This window comes from Silene latifolia, chromosome 7 (assembly GCF_048544455.1).
Source record: "Silene latifolia isolate original U9 population chromosome 7, ASM4854445v1, whole genome shotgun sequence".
NCBI classification, from domain to species: Eukaryota; Viridiplantae; Streptophyta; class Magnoliopsida; order Caryophyllales; family Caryophyllaceae; genus Silene; species Silene latifolia.
This window is the reverse complement of record NC_133532.1, coordinates 74,830,206-74,849,772: the sequence shown is the minus strand read 5'-3', so window position 1 is coordinate 74,849,772 and position 19,567 is coordinate 74,830,206. Positions and strand designations below refer to the sequence as shown.

Sequence of the window (19,567 nt, the reverse complement as noted above, 5' to 3'; positions counted from 1 at the left end):
TTCCGACTTCCTCCTATCATCCTTCCCGCTATAATGATCAATCATAAAACATGGTTCATGCAAACGGGGAGCTCTCATAGTCTTGTCAAGATTGAAAGTTATACTCTCATCTCCCACTTCTAGAGTGAGCTCTCCATGTTTTACATCAATCACCGCACCCGCGGTGTGTAAGAAAGGTCTTCCTAGAATGATTGGAATGTTGGAATCTTCTTCCATATCAACAATGACAAAGTCCACCGGCATGAAAAATTTCCCAATTAAATGCGGAACATCTTCCCATATTCCTAATGGTGTCTTCGTCGATCTATCGGCCATTTGGAGTGTGATATTGGTGCATTTAAGCTCTCCCATCCCCAACCTTTAACTCACCGAGTACGGCATAACACTCACACTAGCCCCTAGATCACATAAGGCTTTGTTGATCGTGGTGTCGCCAATGGTACACGGTATTGAGAAGCTTCCCGGATCCTTGAGTTTTGGAGGTGAACTCCCTTGAAGTATTGCACTACTCACCTTAGTGAAGGTGATAGTCTCAAGCTTCCGGATCGACTTCTTCTTTGTGAGGATGTCTTTCATGTATTTCGCATAGGCCGGCACGTGATTGATTAATTTCGTGAAAGGAATTGAGACTTCCAAATTCTTCACAATTTCCATAAATTTTCCAAGCTGGTCATCGAATTTAGGCTTGGCTTGACGACTTGGAAAAGGAAGTCTAATCACAATGGGCTCCTTCTCCTTGACCTTGTCTTCATTTTTCTTTGAAATTTCTTCTTTTGATGATTCTCAATCTTTGGAGTTTTGCACAATTTCTTCCTTGTCACTAGCTTCCACAACTTTATCCTCAACTTGCTTCTTCGGTGCTTCATACCTTGTACCACTTCTCAAGTGAATGGCACTAACCGTTTCATGTCTTGGGGGATTACTTTGAGGTGGTAATTGCCCCTTTTGTCTTTTTGAGCTTGAAGATGCTAGTTGAGTCAATTGGGTTTCCAACATTTTGGTGTGAGCTAGGATGTTGTTGATGGTGGTTTCCTTTGCTTGACTATCCTTTTGCATTTAAGTGAAAAACTCTTGTTGATTCTTTTGCATTTGAAGGACCGCTTTTTGAACATCAAAACCTTGGTCATTTTGTTGATTGTATGGAGATTGATTTTGGTAACCTTGGTTTTGGTTGTAAAAGGGTCTTTGATTTTGGTTCCTCATGAGAAGTGGGGTGTATGTTGTTTGAGGGTTTTGAACATTTCGGCTTTTGTATGAGAGATTTGGATGGAATTTGGTGTTTTCATTGTAATAGTTAGAATAAGGGGTACCACTCTTGTATGCTTGGAAAGCATTCACTTGTTCATTTGTTCCCCTACATTCACTTGGGTCATGTCCCAAAGTTACACAATTCTCACATATCCCACTTGGGATTGATGAAGATGCTGTCATGGCATTAACATGATGCTTTGGCGATTTTGAGACTTCTTCAAGTCTAGGCATAGCCTTTTCAAACTTCAAATTGATGGTATCAATGTGAGCACTAAGTTGAGCACCCAATTGAGTAACGGAGTCCACTTCATGCTTTCCTCCTCTAGTAGCCTTGCGAGGTCTACTATATTGTGAGTTATGGACCGCCATTTCCTCAATTTTGTTCCAAGTTTGATTGTCATCAACTTCGGTGAACATTCCATTTGATCCCATGTTGAGAATGTTCCTTGAATCTTCATATAGACCGTTCCAAAATTGTTGTACCAAGAACCACTCGCTAAGTCCATGGTGAGGACATGAGCGAGAAATTCCTTTGAACCGCTCCCAAGCTTCATACAAAGATTCTTCATCCCTTTGCTTAAAACCCGTAATTTGAGCTCTTAGCATGTTAGTCTTTTCCGGTGGGTAGAACTTTTTGTAGAAAGCTAGAGCCAATTTCTTCCAAGAATCAATTCCGAGAGTGGCCTTATCAAGGCTCTTCAACCATTGTTTCGCGGTGCCAATTAGAGTAAAAGGAAATAAGACCCATCGAATTTGGTCTTGAGTTACACCGGTTTGAGAAATCGCATCACAATAGTCACAAAAAGCCTCCATATGAGAGTGAGGGTCTTCACTCGGCATCCCCCCAAATTGGCTTCTTTCGACTAATTGGATAAATGCGGATTTGGCAATAAAATTTCCGGTTAGATGTTGTGGTGTGGGAGTACCATTGGGTAGGTTCTCCTCGGTGGGTACGGAATGTGATGAAAACTTAGGCATTGTGGGTTGATTTTGTGTTGTATTTTGTGTTGGGTTCTCCTCACCTTCTCTTGCAAAAGGGTTGATGAACTCAATAGTTGGTTGAATATCTACAACCTCACCAATACCTCTCAAATTTCTCCTAGCAACTCTTCTAATGGTTGTCAAAGTTCTTTCAATTTCACGATCAAAAGGTAGCAAGTCACTTTGTGACCTTCTAGACATGCAAAATATCAAACAACTCGAAAACAATTAGAACAAACCTTGAGGAGTTTTACTTCCTCAAGGCAAAGAAAGACACAACTAATAACAATATAAGAAAATCTAAATCAAGTTAACACCGTCCCCGGCAACGGCGCCATTTTTGGTCGGACTAAATCTTTTCGGTAACTTGTCGTAAGGAGCACCTAGACCAAAACACAATTTATAGCTTCACAAACAACTCTACAATTAGTAAAGAGGCAAGTAAAGGTCGGATCCCAAGGGACGGGAATTGAGATGAGGTTTCTATTGCAACTAGTGGTGTCTTAGGGGTGTCACAATTGGGGTTGATGTAGAAGGTCACTAAACTAAATAGCAATGAAAGTAAACAAGCAAGATGAATTAAAAAGGGTTGTAAACAATTGATAAAAAGCACTAGGATATCATGGGGTCAAAGGGGATTCATGGGAATTGATCATACAAACATGTTCTCAAATTATAAGCAAGCAATTATTGTTGTGATGGATTGAGTTGGGTTATATCTTACAATCCTAGGAAAGTTTAGGTCCCGGAGCCCAATCGATTAGATTGTACAACACCTACAAGTCGACTTAGTCTTCCCTACTCAACAACATGCATGGTCTAATGAGACTCGAGTTGGTTTATGTCTTACAAGTCTCATTGAAAAGATAGGTGATGGGTAAAAAAATGCAAGGATTCATAGGCTCACATTTCATCAAACATAACATGTGCATGAGTTGAGATCATAACAAGCAAGCAAATAAACCATGAAAGCATATTAATTTAAGCATGAATCATTCCCCATGTTGGTTTCCCCTAATTACCCATTAACCCTAGCTAGGTGACTACTCACTCATTATCATGTTGAACATGCTAGCAAGGTTGTCAATCATACCAACAAAGTGAAACATGATGAACAAATGAAAGTAATTAGCAATAATTAAAAAGGGATTAAGAGAATTATACCTACTAATGATTCCAATAATAAGCAAAGAATAAAAGAAGTACTTGATGCTTGATTGAGAGGTTGTCAATCTCCCAATAATAACCCAAATAATCTTCAATTACCCAAAATAAAGGATGAACAAAAGAGAGATTAAGGAAATAAAACTTGTATTAAAACTTGATTAATTGTTGATTACAAAACTAAAGAGAGATTTGATTGATATTAACTACTCTAAGAATTGATAAGAAGAAACATGCTCTTCTAATTAGACTAATGGGGTATTTATAGTGGGGATTAGGTGTAGGAATTAGGGTTAACTAAGGGCTTAAATGACGATTAAGTCCCTACTTAGGGAAACGCCGGTATTTTTGGAAGGATGGGCATCTTTCTTTGAAGCTTGAAAAACGAAGTTGTGCTGCCTTGGAATCCGTGCGTCTTAGGCTCGGGACGGCCGGATTCGTGAGTTGCTGCCCGGGCGTCTATGGGAGAAGATGGGCGTCTTCTGGTTGCTACTGCCCGGGCGTCTTGTAAGGAAGACGAACGGATTGTGGCTTGGTGGACGGGCGTCTTCTTGAGAAGACGCACGGATTGTCATGCAGCGTGCTTTCTTCTTCTTTTCTTCCCTTTTCTTCATAAAATCCTTGGGGATTTCCTCGGGGATGCAAAGATCTTTTCTCATCATTACCCATCTACTATAGTATGTACAAAGGACTTCTAATCTTGTCTCTCCTTGATGCTTGGTCATTGAATTCAATCAATTTAGCCTCGTTTTGCCATGAAAATGCAAGGTTTGCACTCCTTTCCTACTAAGGACACAAAACCTCAAAGAATATGCAAAACAAAGAACTAAAGACAATAAATGACCCAAATATGCTAAAAAGCATGGGAACAAGGCTAATTCGGGGACTAAATATGCTCTAATTATGGTCACATCAGTCGTGGCAAGATCTACTATAGTATTCTTATGAGTCAATTCTTTTAACTAGAGACTATTCGCCCAAGTTGGCACCAATTTCTGATTGGCTTTGATTTATACTCTACGACTGTCGTAAAAGAGGTCAAATGGGTATATTTTGGGTTATGATGATTTGTGGCTGAACAAAGGGAAATGCGTGGCCACGCTCGGAAGGTATCTATGGTAGATAATTCCGGTCAGACAGTTACTCTCCAGATCGAGGAAACCACTCAAGATGTGATCAAGTGTAAGTACGACCTGCAAGACACCGTGCATTGAGTGGGAGATTGTAATAGGACAAGAGAATTGGTGACGCACACTTGTCTCAAACAAGTGGGAGATTGTTGGAAAATGTGTCCTCAACAATAGTGCGGTCACATGATTTAATATCATAATTAAATCTCATATTAAGAATTGAAGATACCTCATTTCTGCACCTCCCGCTAACCACCGTTGATGATTGGGCCGCATGTTTGGTACGCAGAACAATTTGTGACAGTTCGTAATTTTATCGTCAAGTGATCGCTCAAACATTTATGTCTACCTCTTAATTCTCATCTACGTGCCGATATGGTCGTTTTGGCAGTAATTAGAGTACATTTGGAGTCCGGGCCTAAAACCGTCTTCATTTTCTGATAACCGTTAAAATGCCGAGTCAGAATGTTCTGGAATGTTCCGGATATTTCTATTCCATATTTTACAATATTTTAACCTTTGGCAAACAATTTCCCGTAATATTCACACAAAATATTAAGGAAAACCAAATTATTCCGTTATTTCATAACCAAAACACGGAAATCTTTCTTCCGGAGGGGGAAACCACTTGGGAAAGGACGCAGCAAGTGCTGCGCCTCTTCCAAGAGATGCAGTGTCTGCTGTACCTCTTCCCAAGTCCTTTTCTGCGTATTTTTTGTATCTTTTCATATCTTTTCGAGATTCACTTCCAAAGTTTCTCCGAAAACCCTACTTCCTCCACGTGATTAGTATAAATAGAGACCTTCGGTCTCACATATTTCTCACGCGAGTGTCCGCCCTTCTCTTCTCCCTTTGCATTCTAGACCACGTTCTTACTTTTTGGCGTCTACGTGCTTGAACATTCGCCACGTAAGCTCGGATCTTTCTGAGTACCAGCCTCGTTTTGCATGACCGACCAATATGACCAACTCCACAATAATCAACCTTAATCAATCTGTTTAATTCCTCTTAGAGGGCACTTTCGTTTACATTCGAGTCGAGCATCACTGAACGTTAACTTAGTTCATCTCATTTCGTCAAACATGTAAGTCTGAGGGTGTAAATCTCTCTTTTATTTATTGTTGTAATCAAATTGTAAGATTTATGTCGAAAATACAATTAAAACCGATTTCTAAAACCCTTTGTTTAAACCCTTTTTACGGATTAACAGGAGACAGACGTCAAGAAGGGTTGCAGCAACTGCTGCGCGTCTTGGAAAGAACGCAGCACTTGCTGCGCCTCTTTCTGAGGTTGCCGCCGTTCTTGCTTCTCTTCTTCTTCCTTCGTCTTCTGTTGGTTTCGTCCTTTTGTTTTCTTTCGTCTTTGTTTGTTCTTATTTCATTCACATGATAATTTAACATATTGTTCATCATCATTAACATATAATTTATTATTAAATCCCGACTTATGTCCCAAATAACCGATTTGCGGGTTTTCGTCATTAAAGTCAAACCGGGTTGTAGAAATTCGATTCATTCATATTGAGTATTTGGAATGCGAGCTTTGATATATTCTTACCTGTTTATCATCGCGTCCATCATTAATTCGTCATATTTAACCTAATTATTCTATTTAATCCTTAATTTGCTAATTAACCCTTTTTAATCATGTAATTAATTCGTATTAATCGGTTTCATCCATGTTTATTGCTTTAATGACCATTAATCACATGTAAATAATATGCTAATCACTTTCACTCGAGTCAAATAGCATAATCAAGCCTTAAAATCACCAATTAACATTAACGATTTGCAATTCCGGCTTCACGGCCCGGAATCCGAGCCAAAGGAATGACGCAAAGAATCGCTGCGCCTTCCCGAGAGGCGCGGCTCTGCTGCTGCTGCCTCTTCTGGTTGATTTCTGTCTCTGAACTCCCGTCTTACTTTTACCTAGTTTTAGCTTACGTATTAATTAACTACTATTCGTATTATCACCCTTTAATTCCTGTTCGTTAATTTGTTTATTTATTTCTTTTCTCAAAATTATCCGTTTTAGAAGTATTTTCGACATAAATTGTTTAATCCAATGTAATTATTGTAATTTTCTTTGTTGTATTTATTTTTCTTGTCTTGTATTTCCTTGTGTGACTTCACATGTAATCGATCCTAAATCTCAACTTTGACCCAAGTGCATGTTAAATTACGTGATAACCGACTTAGCATTAATTCTCACATGTTAGGATTAAAACGTTGGATGTTGCATTGCATGCATATAATCGACGATATATCGAGTATAGACAATATTCCCTAATCATTAGTAGAGGCCGCTATCGAGGCGGGCGGGATTAGGTGTTCGATCAAAAGAGCTTCCTAATACGTACCCTCACCCCTTACTCCAGATCTCTGTGAACATCCGTGTTCATTGTCATCCACGAGAGTCATTCTAGACATAGAATGCTAAGGATAACGAGTTCTTGGTGTTCATGTCACTACTTTGTGTCTTGACATGGCACGAGATATTCGAACGGTTTCCAATTTTCAACAATAAATTGGTGGCGACTCCACAAATGCAAACGCTTGTTCTTCCAAAGCGCCCCCGTGGGCCCATTGTCCACAGTTTGGCGACTCCGCTGGGTATAATACACTTACGTGTAACCAAAAGGGTGAAACTTGAACAAGGTTAGGGAATAGTTTGTACAAGACAATTGTCGGTTTTCATAACTCGGACTTCCTAGATCGTTTCATTCGGCCTTCCTAGGCCCAACCCAACCCATTCGACCAATCGTCCCGTCTAAACGCTCCTAATTCTTATTTGGGCCTAAGGATGGATAGCGATTGACGTCATCCATACCATGGTACTTACTCTTGTTTGTATCAAGGACTTTCACTACTTGAGGGAATGGACTAGGAATCGGCCTTACTCTTGTTTGGTACGAGCCTCTCCACAGACTTCGGGTTTGATTGTTCGGTATGGCAACCCACCCTTTAAACCAAAACCCTTCTAAATTCACTCAGTATCCCTTATAATGCTTGTATATTGCTTGTACCATATGTGATCACCATTTTCTAAACGAAACCATGATGATTTTTGTAAAAAAACGAAATCCTTCTTTAAAATACAAAATTTCGAAATTGGGCCTAACATTAGCGCAAAACAAGCCGAAACTCTGTCCAATTGTCAAGTCAAAATTCGGGCCTCAAAACCCATTTTAAAACCTCACTTCGAGTCCACTCCTACAACTACACTAAAGTTGACTAGGACCAACATTTTTCAAACTTTGTCATTTCCTCAAAGCTCACTGACACAAGTGGCACACTCCCACTTCACAAATCAAAACATTTCTTTTCAAGGAAATGTGCTAGAGTGGTCGATCGTGTTTTGATTCGTCGTCGATCTCTTATTCAGTTTCTAAGATGCCTGAAACAAGCGACACGAACTTCAACCAACTCCAGAATGGTAATGATCAAATCCTAGCCGCGCTAGCTCGTATCCAAGTTACTCAAGACCAAGTGTATGATCGCCTCGACACCATTGAGGGCCGAATATATGCCGTAGAAACAAGGATGCCTCCTCGAGAAAGTGAAATAGCTGATGACTTCGTGAACAACTTCGGTGACGAAAACCCTCCCATAGGCATGACTGCAGCTGAGAAACGACTTCAATACTTGGAGGAACAATTGATGTATCTCAAAGGAGATGACATTTACAGGGAGAACAATCGCAAATATGAGGCTGTGAGTTCCAAATTGCCAACCAACTTCAACATGACGGATATCCCGAAATTCAAGGGGCACGAAAACCCTTTGAACCATATCCGTGCCTTTAAGGATTACATGTCTATCAAAGGCATTAAACCCGAGATGTTCTTAAGGATCTTTCCTTCATCTCTTGACACCATCCCAAAACAATGGTTCTATTCGCTAGAACACAAGAAAATCGCTACTTGGGACGATGCCGCAATCGAGTTTGCTAAACAATATGCGGATAATGCTGAAATCCAAGTCAACATGCGCACTTTAGAGGTTCTTACCCAAAATGACAAAGAAGGTTTCACCGATTTCCTAAGTCGGTGGAGGAAGACTAGTACTCAACTTGTTGAGCGCCAGGATGAAGCCACCCTCGTGGAGAAATTCGTGGACAACCTAAAGCCCATCTATGCAAATCATTTGAGGTATCAAAACATCAAAACTTTCAAAGACTTGACCGTACTAGGGACAAGGATCGAAGATGACATTAGTAAAGGGCTCTTGTTCAAAACGATAGGCCGTGGATATCAAGGCTCAACAAGTCATTGTTACGGCTCTACTAGCAAGACTGATGAAGTTAACCTCCTCGAGCCATCTAAGAAGAGTACTCCTCCAAGGAAATTCACAAATCTAGGAGACACATATTCCAACTCTCTGAAAAGGTTGATGAAGCTAGGCAAACTTCAACCCATAGGCCCTACGCCTGAACCAGAAAAGAAATCCAAGCTCTGGGATGAGAATTCGTACTGCGAATACCATAGAGGTAAGGGACATGATACAGAAAAATGCTACAAACTGAAAAATGTACTTCAAGATATGATTGAAGACGGTCGCCTACCAATACCACCTGGAGGTAAGCCTTATAACACTCAGAATCCTCTTGGAGTTCTGATGATCACAAGTGAAGAATCTACCATAGATTGTTCAAACCTCATTTCTCCAGTCAAAGATGAAATTCATACAATAGAAAGTGAAGGCAACTACTCTACCATTTCTCCAACCATCACTGATTTCATTACATGGGCAAAGAGTGTGGATAGGCAAGTCGTGGAACTAGAGAGTGTAGTGACAAAATTACGTGGCCCCAACGCCACACCTAAAGAACGTGCACCACTAGTCTTCTCCCAAAACACTACAATGCAAGAAGTAATAGCCATGGTTGATGAACTAGTCGACCAAATTATCCATTTAGAGGCTGAAATCATGAGAATGAGAGAGCTTGCTACTGTCAATGGAATATGGGCCGATGATGTTGAAGACGAGTATCTTACTGAACACTACTTAGTCAAAGTCAGTGAGGAGATAGTCCAAAATTTTGAAGATCAAGATGTAGATCACCTCACTCGTTCAGGGCGCCCATACCAAAACACCTCTCAAAATGGTCCCATAGCAAATGGTCCAACCAATGTAGTCGTACCAAATGATAACGAAGAAAGTTCTACCGACCATTTGCTAAAGCAATAACAGAAGACAAAGGCTGATCTTTCAGTCTGGCAACTATTGTCAAGCTCATTCCCACATCGCCAAGCTTTACTGCAAGCTTTGGCCAAACTAAATGTGGCGCATAACTCCACACCCGACGACGTGGTCAACTTGGTCTTCCAAGAATCACCAAAGCTAAGTAATCCTATTACTTTCTCGGATGAGGATTTGCCACCTTTCGGTGCTAGTCATAACTTGGCTCTTTATATCACTGTCATTTGCTTAAAGAAGAATGTGCCAATGACTTTGGTAGATGATGGCTCCGCAGTCAATGTCATACCCTTGAAAACGGCATACAAGTTGGACAAGAAAGAATCAGATTGGACCCCTACCAACCAAGGTGTTCGCGCATATGATGGTACACGTCGAAAGGTGGTAGGACTTGTTAACCTAACCATAGCCACAGGGCCGATTGAGCGAAAGGTCAACTTTCAAATAGTGGACATTGAGGCATCCTTTACCATACTTCTGGGAAGACCCTGGATTCACGCTTCCAAAGCGGTAACATGCACACTCCACCAGAAAATCAAAATCCCACTAAATGGTAAGGTGGTGATGATCACTTCGTCACCCATCAAGGCAATAATCGAAAAGAAGTCAAGCAATCAAGTCCTTACAGATCCAGTACATGAACTTGGGGGCTTCCATATCATAAATGTCATAGAGAGTGAGTTGGCACCGTTATACTTCAATCGCTACTCTAACTTAGTGGTCAACCACATACTCAAAACCCAGGGATACTTCCCGGGAATGCCTTTGAATCCTATCCGAAGGAACACCATTGCACCCTACAAAGAGGGCAATTCACAAAGTATACCCCTTGGACTAGGATAAAAACCCACTAAAGAGGAAGCCCTCGAAATGCTCACTAAATTTCAAAACCGTAAGAATGTGGGAATCCAAATGCGACCTTATCTCCCTACCTTAAATGGATATTTAGTTAGGGAAGGAAGTCAATAAATCCTTCACGGATTTCCCGAGCCTTGGCACTATCTCGAAAGGAAGCTAGCCGGAATCTAGATCTTTCACGATTGCTACTTCATTCCTCCAGAAACGGTTCCTACCGTCAAGACTCGTCAAGCACCTTACCTAGACGAACAAGCCGTGAGTCTACTCTTTGGAGAAGATCGATTTGTTAGAGCCGCGCAGGATGAGATCATTACCATGATACTTCAAGACGATCACTTCAACCCTACCGCGTTAATCACAGAGACCAACACGAATCAGCAGAAAGGATGGAGAAAATCGATCAAGTGGACAAACAATCAAGGAAGACTCTTCAAGCTCACTACTGGAGAAGGAGAGATGTTCAAAGGAGAACCAGAAGATGATGAATTCGAGTCAGAGTCAGAGTCGGAGTCTAGAGAAGTTCCTAGAGAGTCTCCTCCAGTCGTCATTCCCACTCCCCTCGTTTCTCCTAGCCTAGTGTCTAATAGCAACAGTAGTTCGGGAAATGTCCCAACCGCTGTCCCTTTACCGCCACTGACCACAGATCAGATGGCTTCTTTGTTTCAAGTTTTCTCAAATCTTAATATGAATAAATCGGGTTAACTTTACTCTTCGTGTTATCTTGAATGCAATTCTGTTTACGATGATAATGAGAATGACCCAGACCCTGACTCAATCGAAATACCTCCCTACATAGCCAAATAAATACTACAAGAGGGGGAAAGGGGACCAGTGATAGAAAATACTGAAACCATCAACGTAGGAACTGAACTAGAACCCCAAGAACTTAGGATAGGGACAACCTTGAGCCCTACCGAAAGGGCCAATTTCATAGACCACTTAGACGAGTTTAAAGACGTTTTTGCTTGGTCCTACAAAGATATGCAAGGGATCGACAGGGACATTGCAGAGCATAGAATCCCAATTAAACCAGGTTTCAAACCCGTGAAACAGAAGCTTCGTCGAATGAGGACAAAATGGGCTCTCAAGATCAAAGAAGAGGTCGATAAACAATTCAAAGCCGGGTTCATCAAAGTTTCTGAGTACTCAGACTGGGTAGCTAACATAGTACCCGTACCCAAAAAGGATGGGAGAATCCGTGTTTGTGTTGATTTTAGAGACTTAAACAAAGCAAGTCCTAAAGACGACTTTCCTCTACCACATATCGACATATTAGTAGACAATATGGCAGACCACGCGTTACTATCCTTCATGGACGGATACGCGGGATATAACCAGATCAAGATGGCCTTAGAAGACATGCATAAGACCGCCTTCGTCACTAAATGGGGAACCTATTGCTTCACGGTCATGCCGTTTGGGTTAATCAACGTCGGAGCTACATACGAACGCACCGCAACTATACTCTTACATGACATGATGCATAAAGAAGTTGAGGTATACGTAGACGACATGATTGTCAAGTCCAAGGAAAGAGAGGGACATATTGCGAACCTTCGCAAATTCTTCTCAAGGCTACGGAAGTACAACATGAGGCTCAATCCTCAGAAATGCGCATTCGGAGTAACATTTGGCAAACTCCTGGGATACATCGTTAGCCAACGAGGTATAGAAATAGACCCTTCAAAGATTAAAGCTTTAATCGAAACGCCGCAACCTCAAACGAAGAAAGAAGTTAGGGGGATCCTAGGCAAGGTACAATACATAAATCGATTCATATCGAAGCTCACCATGATCTGCGAACCCATATTCAAGAAGTTAAAGAAAACAGATTACACCGTGTGGGATGATGACTGTCAGAAAGCTTTCGACCGAATCAAGGAAATACTAGCCAAACCGCCAGTGCTCATGCCACCCAAACGAGATCAACCTCTTGGTTTATATCTCACGGTAACTGACACGGCCATGGGCGCCATGCTAACTCAAACTATAGGAAAAGAAGAAAGAGCCATCTACTACCTTAGTAAGAAGTTCTTGGAATACGAGTGCATATACACGCCACTCGAGAAGACATGCCTCGCTCTTGTGTGGGTAACGAAGAAGCTACGGCATTACACGCTTAGCTACTCCGTCAAAATATTCTCCAAAATGGATCCTGTCAAATACCTCTTCGAGAAACCCGTTCTCAATGGACGTCTAGCGAGATGGAACTTGATGCTCTCAGAGTTCGATCTCAACTATGTACCTTTGAAAGTCATAAAAGGGCGCGCCGTTGCCGAATTCTTCGCATAAAATCCCATCAATGATACACAAACGATCGACTTGGAGGTGACAAATAATGCTGTAGAATACGAAGCCTGTCTCATTGGATTGCAAGAGGCAGTAAGTTTAGGCATCAAGAATCTTCGAGTACATGGGGGTTCCTCTTTGATCATCAATCAAATTACGGGATCTTGGAAAATATGAAGCAAAAGCCTGGCACCTTATCAAGCCAGAATAGACCAAGTCGCCCAATACTTCGATTAAGTAACCTACTTACATCTACCTCGAGAAGAAAATCAATTTGTGGATGCTCTTGCAAAACTCGCATCTTTGATTAATATGCCGGATAGCATGGTATAAATGCCTTTATGCATCGAACGACGGTTAGAGCAAGCTTATGTGCACCAAATCACCGATAAAGAGGAAATTACAGAGGAGCCTTGGTTCCAAGCAATCCTAAACTTCAAACTCCATGGCACCTATCAACCAGAAATGGACAAAAGGGGACAACGCGCCATCCGTTTGCTAGCTTCCCAATACGTCCTCATGCAAGGAGAGTTATACAAAAGAACACCACTTGGTGTAATCCTACGTTGTCTTGATCATTCACGGAAAGTGATGGAAGAAGTCCATGATGGAGAATGTGGCCCTCACATGAGTGAACCCATGATGGCAAAGAAAATAACACGTTTAGGATATTATTGGACCACGATGGAATCTGATTGCATCAAATATGTGAGACATTGCCATAATTGCCAAATCTTCGGGAACGTGCAACATGTTCCTCCTTCATTGCTTTACACCATGACATCTCCCTGGCCATTTTTTGCTTGGGGAATTGACATCATCGGTAAAATCACTCTAGACGGAACAGGAGGTCACTGTTTCATCCTAGTAGCAATCGATTATTTCACCAAATGGGTAGAAGCGGCTTCCTACACCAGTCTTACGGCCAAGAACGTGGCAAAGTTCATACAAACCAATATCATCTGTCGATATGGTTGCCCACATGAGATCATCAGTGACAATGGATCACATTTCCAAGCTGAGACTGAACAATTGCTAGCCAAGTACAAAATTAAGCATCACCACTCATCGCCATATAGACCACAAACCAATGGCGCGGTAGAAGCAGCAAACAAAAATGTTGTCACGATCCTCAAGAAAATGATTGACAACTATAGAGATTGGCCAAGCAAGATACCCTTTGCTTTATAGGGATAAAGTACATCCGTTAGGACGCCCACTGGGGCTACTCCTTTCTATTTGACCTACGGCATGGAAGCCGTACAACCAGTCGAGCTAGAAATACCATCCTTGCGTATTCTACTCAAAAGTCAAATCCCAGAAGCCGAGTGGAAGAGGGATAGATATGAAGAACTCATCCTCCTGGATGAATGAAGGTTACGTGCATTACATAATGTTCAAACATACCAGGCGCGTATCAAATGAGCCTTCAACAAAAGGGTTAAGCAAAGGAACATCAAGGAAGAAGACTTGGTCCTCAAATCCATTAGGGCTCTTTTACCTGTCGATCCACAAGGAAAATTCAAACCCAATTGGGCCAGGCCTTTCCTAGTCAAGTCCATACTTCCAGGGGGTGCGGTTAGGATCACAAACCTAGGCGGGAATGAATTTGCCAACCCAACAAACCTTGACCAACTGAAACGTTACTACGCCTAGGATAGGAGCAAAAACGCGCCTCGCGTGACCTCACGTGTCGCTCTTGTGGCACGAAATAAACGGCCCCTGGCCAAGCTGAATTAAGCTAATGTCATCTTGCTCTTGCACTTTGACAATTTGTCATTCTCATATCATCAAATAAACTAAATTGCATTTTAGGAGTAAGTAAAGCTCATGCTTATTTTCTAAAGTTCATTATAAGCTCTTGCTTAGAACAATTATTCTTTTACATTTACTCGAACTACGCGCAAGGGTTTGATTTCATTTTTTTAAATGAATACGTAGGCAATCCTTCATAGGATACAACCCATTTAGTCATTTTAAATGTAAATAGAAGGACATTTGCGAATGCACTTCAAATTCGACAAGAATAATGAAAAGAAAATCACAACGGCTTCATAACCATTTAACCTTTTTTATTTCATTAATAATAATAGTACGTTACATAATAAAATCATAATAAAAGATAAATAGGCTAGGATTCTAAAAACCCCACCTTCTTATTGCAATAATAATAATAATAAATAATAATAAAGACTTAGGCTACTCTTCCATTTTTCCTTTGCCTTTGTCATTTTTATCATATTTCTTGTCGCGACCTCGAGCCGGATGCTCTTGCGTCACTTCAGACCTAATCACCAATGGCCTCTCTCGTGGTCTCGCTTTGCCATTCTTGTCAACCACCATATCGACGGCAGGAGAAGTCTTCGGTTTCTTCGAAGGATGAACAATTCGAAACCCGGCTTCTTCCTCTCCTTCAGTCAGATGCTTATCCTTCCCCTTTTCCACCTCACGAACCTTGTAGTCGACAGGTTCACGCTTCCTTAATCTCTCGCGCTCCTCCAGAGTAGTAGCTTTCCTCCACCGCATATAGGAATCTGACACCCATAGAGCACTGACAGAAGAATTCAAGAACCAAATGTTCCTCTGAGCATATTTGATGGCCCATTCTCTTCGACTCTCAGTAGTAAGCGCCACGGCAGTCTGCGGGACAGTGTCTAGCTTCAGAATCATCTGCTTCAATCCAACCTGCCTCATCAGCCTCTCCGGGAAAATGCATACCACAAACTCCAAGCCGGGAACGCGAACGGATCGGGTAGGATCCAGGGAAGATACTCCAGTGACAGATTTAAGATGCCACCATGGTACGATCCATCTGATTAAGGGGCCATCCTCGTTCTTCAGTTTATTCTCCCAGTAATTGCAAACTCGAGTGAAGTCCACCATGTAAAGCCTGGTCCTCATTGCAATTGAGCGATCATAATAAGCAGGAACATTAGTTGGGGGCTCGATCAATCGAAGACGTTCCATAAGCCAGACCTACCAAAAGTAGGTATAAAAAAAAAACGAAAAAAAAAAACGAAAAAAAAACGAACGAAAAAGAAAAAAAAAAGGAAAAAAAAGAAGAGAGTTCTTTTTATCTGCAAAATAATGGGACTTCCCAGATATGGTAGGTCGCGATTAGCTTTCCTGTTATCCAAGTCCAATAGGATCTCTCCTAAACACAGACAAGCTGGGCTTCTACGCATCTCCATTTGTTCAATCAAGCTCAAGAGATGAGGGTCACCTCTCATATCATCATCAACATGCCGTTGAAGGACATATACGTGTAATAGGCAAAATCCGAATGCCCTTCACCTCGCAACATAAGAGACAGTGGGATCAGCCCTATTGATAAAGCGATCGATGAAATCCAACATTCGCACTCCTTTAGAAGTCACAAGACGGTCAACATCAACTCTGGCCAATCCAAGCAAGTCTCTAAACTTATTCTTATACCCCTGAGAAGTGGAGGGAGTAGCAGGCAAATGTTCCGGATCCCATCCACCAATCGCAGCAATCTTCTCGGGAAATGGGCAAATGTCGCCTCCAGGGAAGGCAAATACATGATAATTCGGGTCCCAATAGTCAAGACAAGCATCTAGGAACGGTTTTACTACCTTGATCAACTTCAAGCTCAAAAGTGCTCCAAAATTATAAGCATCCATGTCGTGTTTCTCCATGTTGGAGAACTCATTTGTCCATTCTTTTAGACGAATCTCAAGAGTATTCATGATGTATGCTTATTTTGGGAAATTTGTGTAATAAGACGAAGAAAGACGGAAGAATTATGTGAATAAAACCTCCCTCGACGTCTCTATTTATACTAAAAGCTGTTTCCTAAAATCCGTCAGAACGGACGCACTGGGGAACAGGCGCAGCAGATGTTGCGCCTCTTCGAAGGGACGCAGCTCTTGCTGCGCCTCTTCCTCAGCACCCTTTCTGTGAATTTCCGCGTTGGATGTTTCCTAAATTCCTCAACGAATAATTTCCTATTCATACGGGTTATTATTTTGGTAAAGGCGTCAGGTTGCCATATTTCGTGTTTCCTAATTTCGCGGATGCGCATCTCGAGACGATATCGACATTTTCGTCATTTTAGCACACTTGTACATTTCTTTTAATTTTCTTTTTTCTTTTTTTTTTTTTTTTTTTTTTGGGGGGGGGGGGGAATCATTTCACCAATTTAATCTAATTTCTTCTTTTTAAAAAAATCCATACATTTTTTGTATTTAATTCAATTATATCATTTTTTCCAACTTATACATTCCTTTTTATTTTTTCTTTTTGGGGAATCATTTCACTCTCCATTTCAAACATATATGTTTTAATTTTTTTTCTCTTTTGGGGGGTAACCCTCCCTACCGTCCGGTCATCTCTGACCAAATTTTTTGCAATTCCCGACCAAATTTTCGCATTTTCATTTCTGGTCAATTTTTTTTTGCTTTTTCGAGTCATTGTTTGGCGCTAATTTAGGCCATATGTACAAATATATGTTCTATGTGATTTACGTAAAATTTCGGCGAAGATGACGGCATAAACCGTCATCTACCAAACCTGTCCAAAGCTAACCTGCAGGTACAAACAAAGCAACCCAGCAGCAAAGGCACTCAGGCCATCATCATATATACGATCAAAAAAGAATATTTGATGTAACCATTATTTGAACGTATTTAGTCCCCGAATTAGCCTTGTTTCCGTGCTTTTTAGTGCATATTTAGGTCATTTATTGTCTTTAGTCCTTTGTTTTGCATATTCTTTGAGGTTTTGTTCCCTTGGTAGGAAAGGAGTGCAAACCTTGCAATTTCATGGCAAAATAGAGCTAAATTGATTGAATTCAATGACCAAGCATCAAAGAGAAGACAAGACTAGAAGGCCTTTGTACATATTATAGTAGATGGGCAATGATTAGGAAAGATCATTGCATCTCCGACAAGATCCCCGAGGATTGTTGGAAGAAGGAGGAAGAAAAGAAGAAAAGAAGGAAACTGACCAAGAATCCGACCGGCTTGACCCTCGGGACGCTCGTCCAAGAAGGCCAGAATCCGAGCGTCCGGCCAAGGAATCCGCTCGTCCAGCAGCCAGGCAATCCGCTCGTCCCGCTGCCTTGGACGCTCGGATTGTGTTACAGCAAATTTTTGTTTTCTTCTTGTTCTATGAAGGATGCGCATATTTCGGAAAGACAGGCAAAAAGGAGACCAGCATCTCTTTTGAGAGGAGCTATTCCTCAAGGACTTAATCGTCATTTAAGCCCTTAGTAAACCCTAATTTTTGTACCTAATCCCCACTATAAATACCCCATTAGTCTAATTAGATAATCATGTTCTTCTTATCAATCTCTAGTGTAGTTTATATCATTCTAATCTCTTCTTAATCTTGTAATCAACTTTTAATCAAGTCTTAATACAAATCTCATTTCCTTAATCTCTCTTTTGTTCATCTTTTATTTTGGTTGGGTTATTATTGGGAGATTGACAACCTTCCAATCAATCATTAAGTACTTCTATTATTCTTTGCTTTATTATTGGAATCATTAGTAGGTATAATTCTCTTAATCCCTTTTTAATTATTGTTAATTATCTTCATTTATTCATCATGTCTTGCTTTGTTAATGTGATTGACAACCTTGTTAACATGCTAAACTTGATAATGAGTGAGTAGTTTCCTCAACAAGGGTTAATGGGTAATTAGGGAAAATCAACATGGGGAATGATTCATGCTTAATTTAATATATTTTCATAGTTTATTTGCTTGCTTGTTGTGATCTCAACTTATGCACATGTTATGTTTGATGAAATGCGAGCCTATGAATCCTTGCATTTTTTACCCATTACTTACCTTTTCAATGAGACTTGTAAGACATAAACCAACTCCAGTCTCATTAGACCATGCATATAGTTGAGTAGGGAGGATTAAGTCGACATGTAGGTGTTGTACAATATAATCGATTCGGCTCCGGGACCCAAACTTTAATACCCGCCCTTTTAGAGACCCGTTGACTGACCTTGGGAGCGGTAATAGTCCTTAGAAGTGCGTACCAAAGTTATCCTGTGTTTTGAGTTAGGGGTGGTACTCGATAGAGTAGAGGCTACTCGATCGAGTAGCTTAGATACTCGATCGAGTATGGGGCACTCGATCGAGTAACGGGTTTTCAGCGAGGGTTTATAATCGTGTTTTGTTAAATTCGCAAATCATTTCCGCCTCATTTCTTCAGATCCTTAGGTCGCCTCCTTCCCTTCCCTTCACCATATAACCTCCATGGAAGCCTTTGAAGGTTCTTGTGCCTTAGGAGAGCGTAGCTTGAGTCGGGTAGCGGTCTTTTGCCAGGTTTCCTCTTGTAGGTACATCATCATCATCATCCGTATCCTTGTCTTTGCAGTTAGGGTTTGCTTGTTAGTGATAGATGGTTGTGTTGTGTATATAGGTGTTGCTTGATTGCTGGATATTTCGTGTGTTGGCATGGAATTGTTGCAGTTGCTTAAAGGTAGGTTCGCCTACTCAGTTTCTGTGGATGGTCTAGTGTGTCGGTAGTTATGTCGTGGTTGTTGTGTTGTAGTTGTATTTGTTTGGCAGCGTATATGCGGTAGTCGGTTGGTGTATACAGTTTGTTGGTTGTTGTTGTATTGCAGCTGTCTGTGATTGTTTGTCTCTGGTTCTGGAGGTGCGTCCTCGGCTGAGTGGAGTCACTTGCGGGAGTGGCTTCACGCCCTAGTTTCCCCT

At 41.1% G+C, this 19,567-nt stretch overlaps 1 non-coding gene across 1 annotated transcript; it reads left to right on the top strand.

Annotated features, from left to right (window-relative positions):
- The first annotated feature begins 1,750 nt into the window (after positions 1 to 1,750).
- LOC141593461 (small nucleolar RNA R71) lies at positions 1,751 to 1,857 on the top strand. The gene has a single exon (XR_012521542.1). It is a non-coding gene; the product is annotated as a small nucleolar RNA R71 (small nucleolar RNA).
- Positions 1,858 to 19,567: the final 17,710 nt, after the last annotated feature.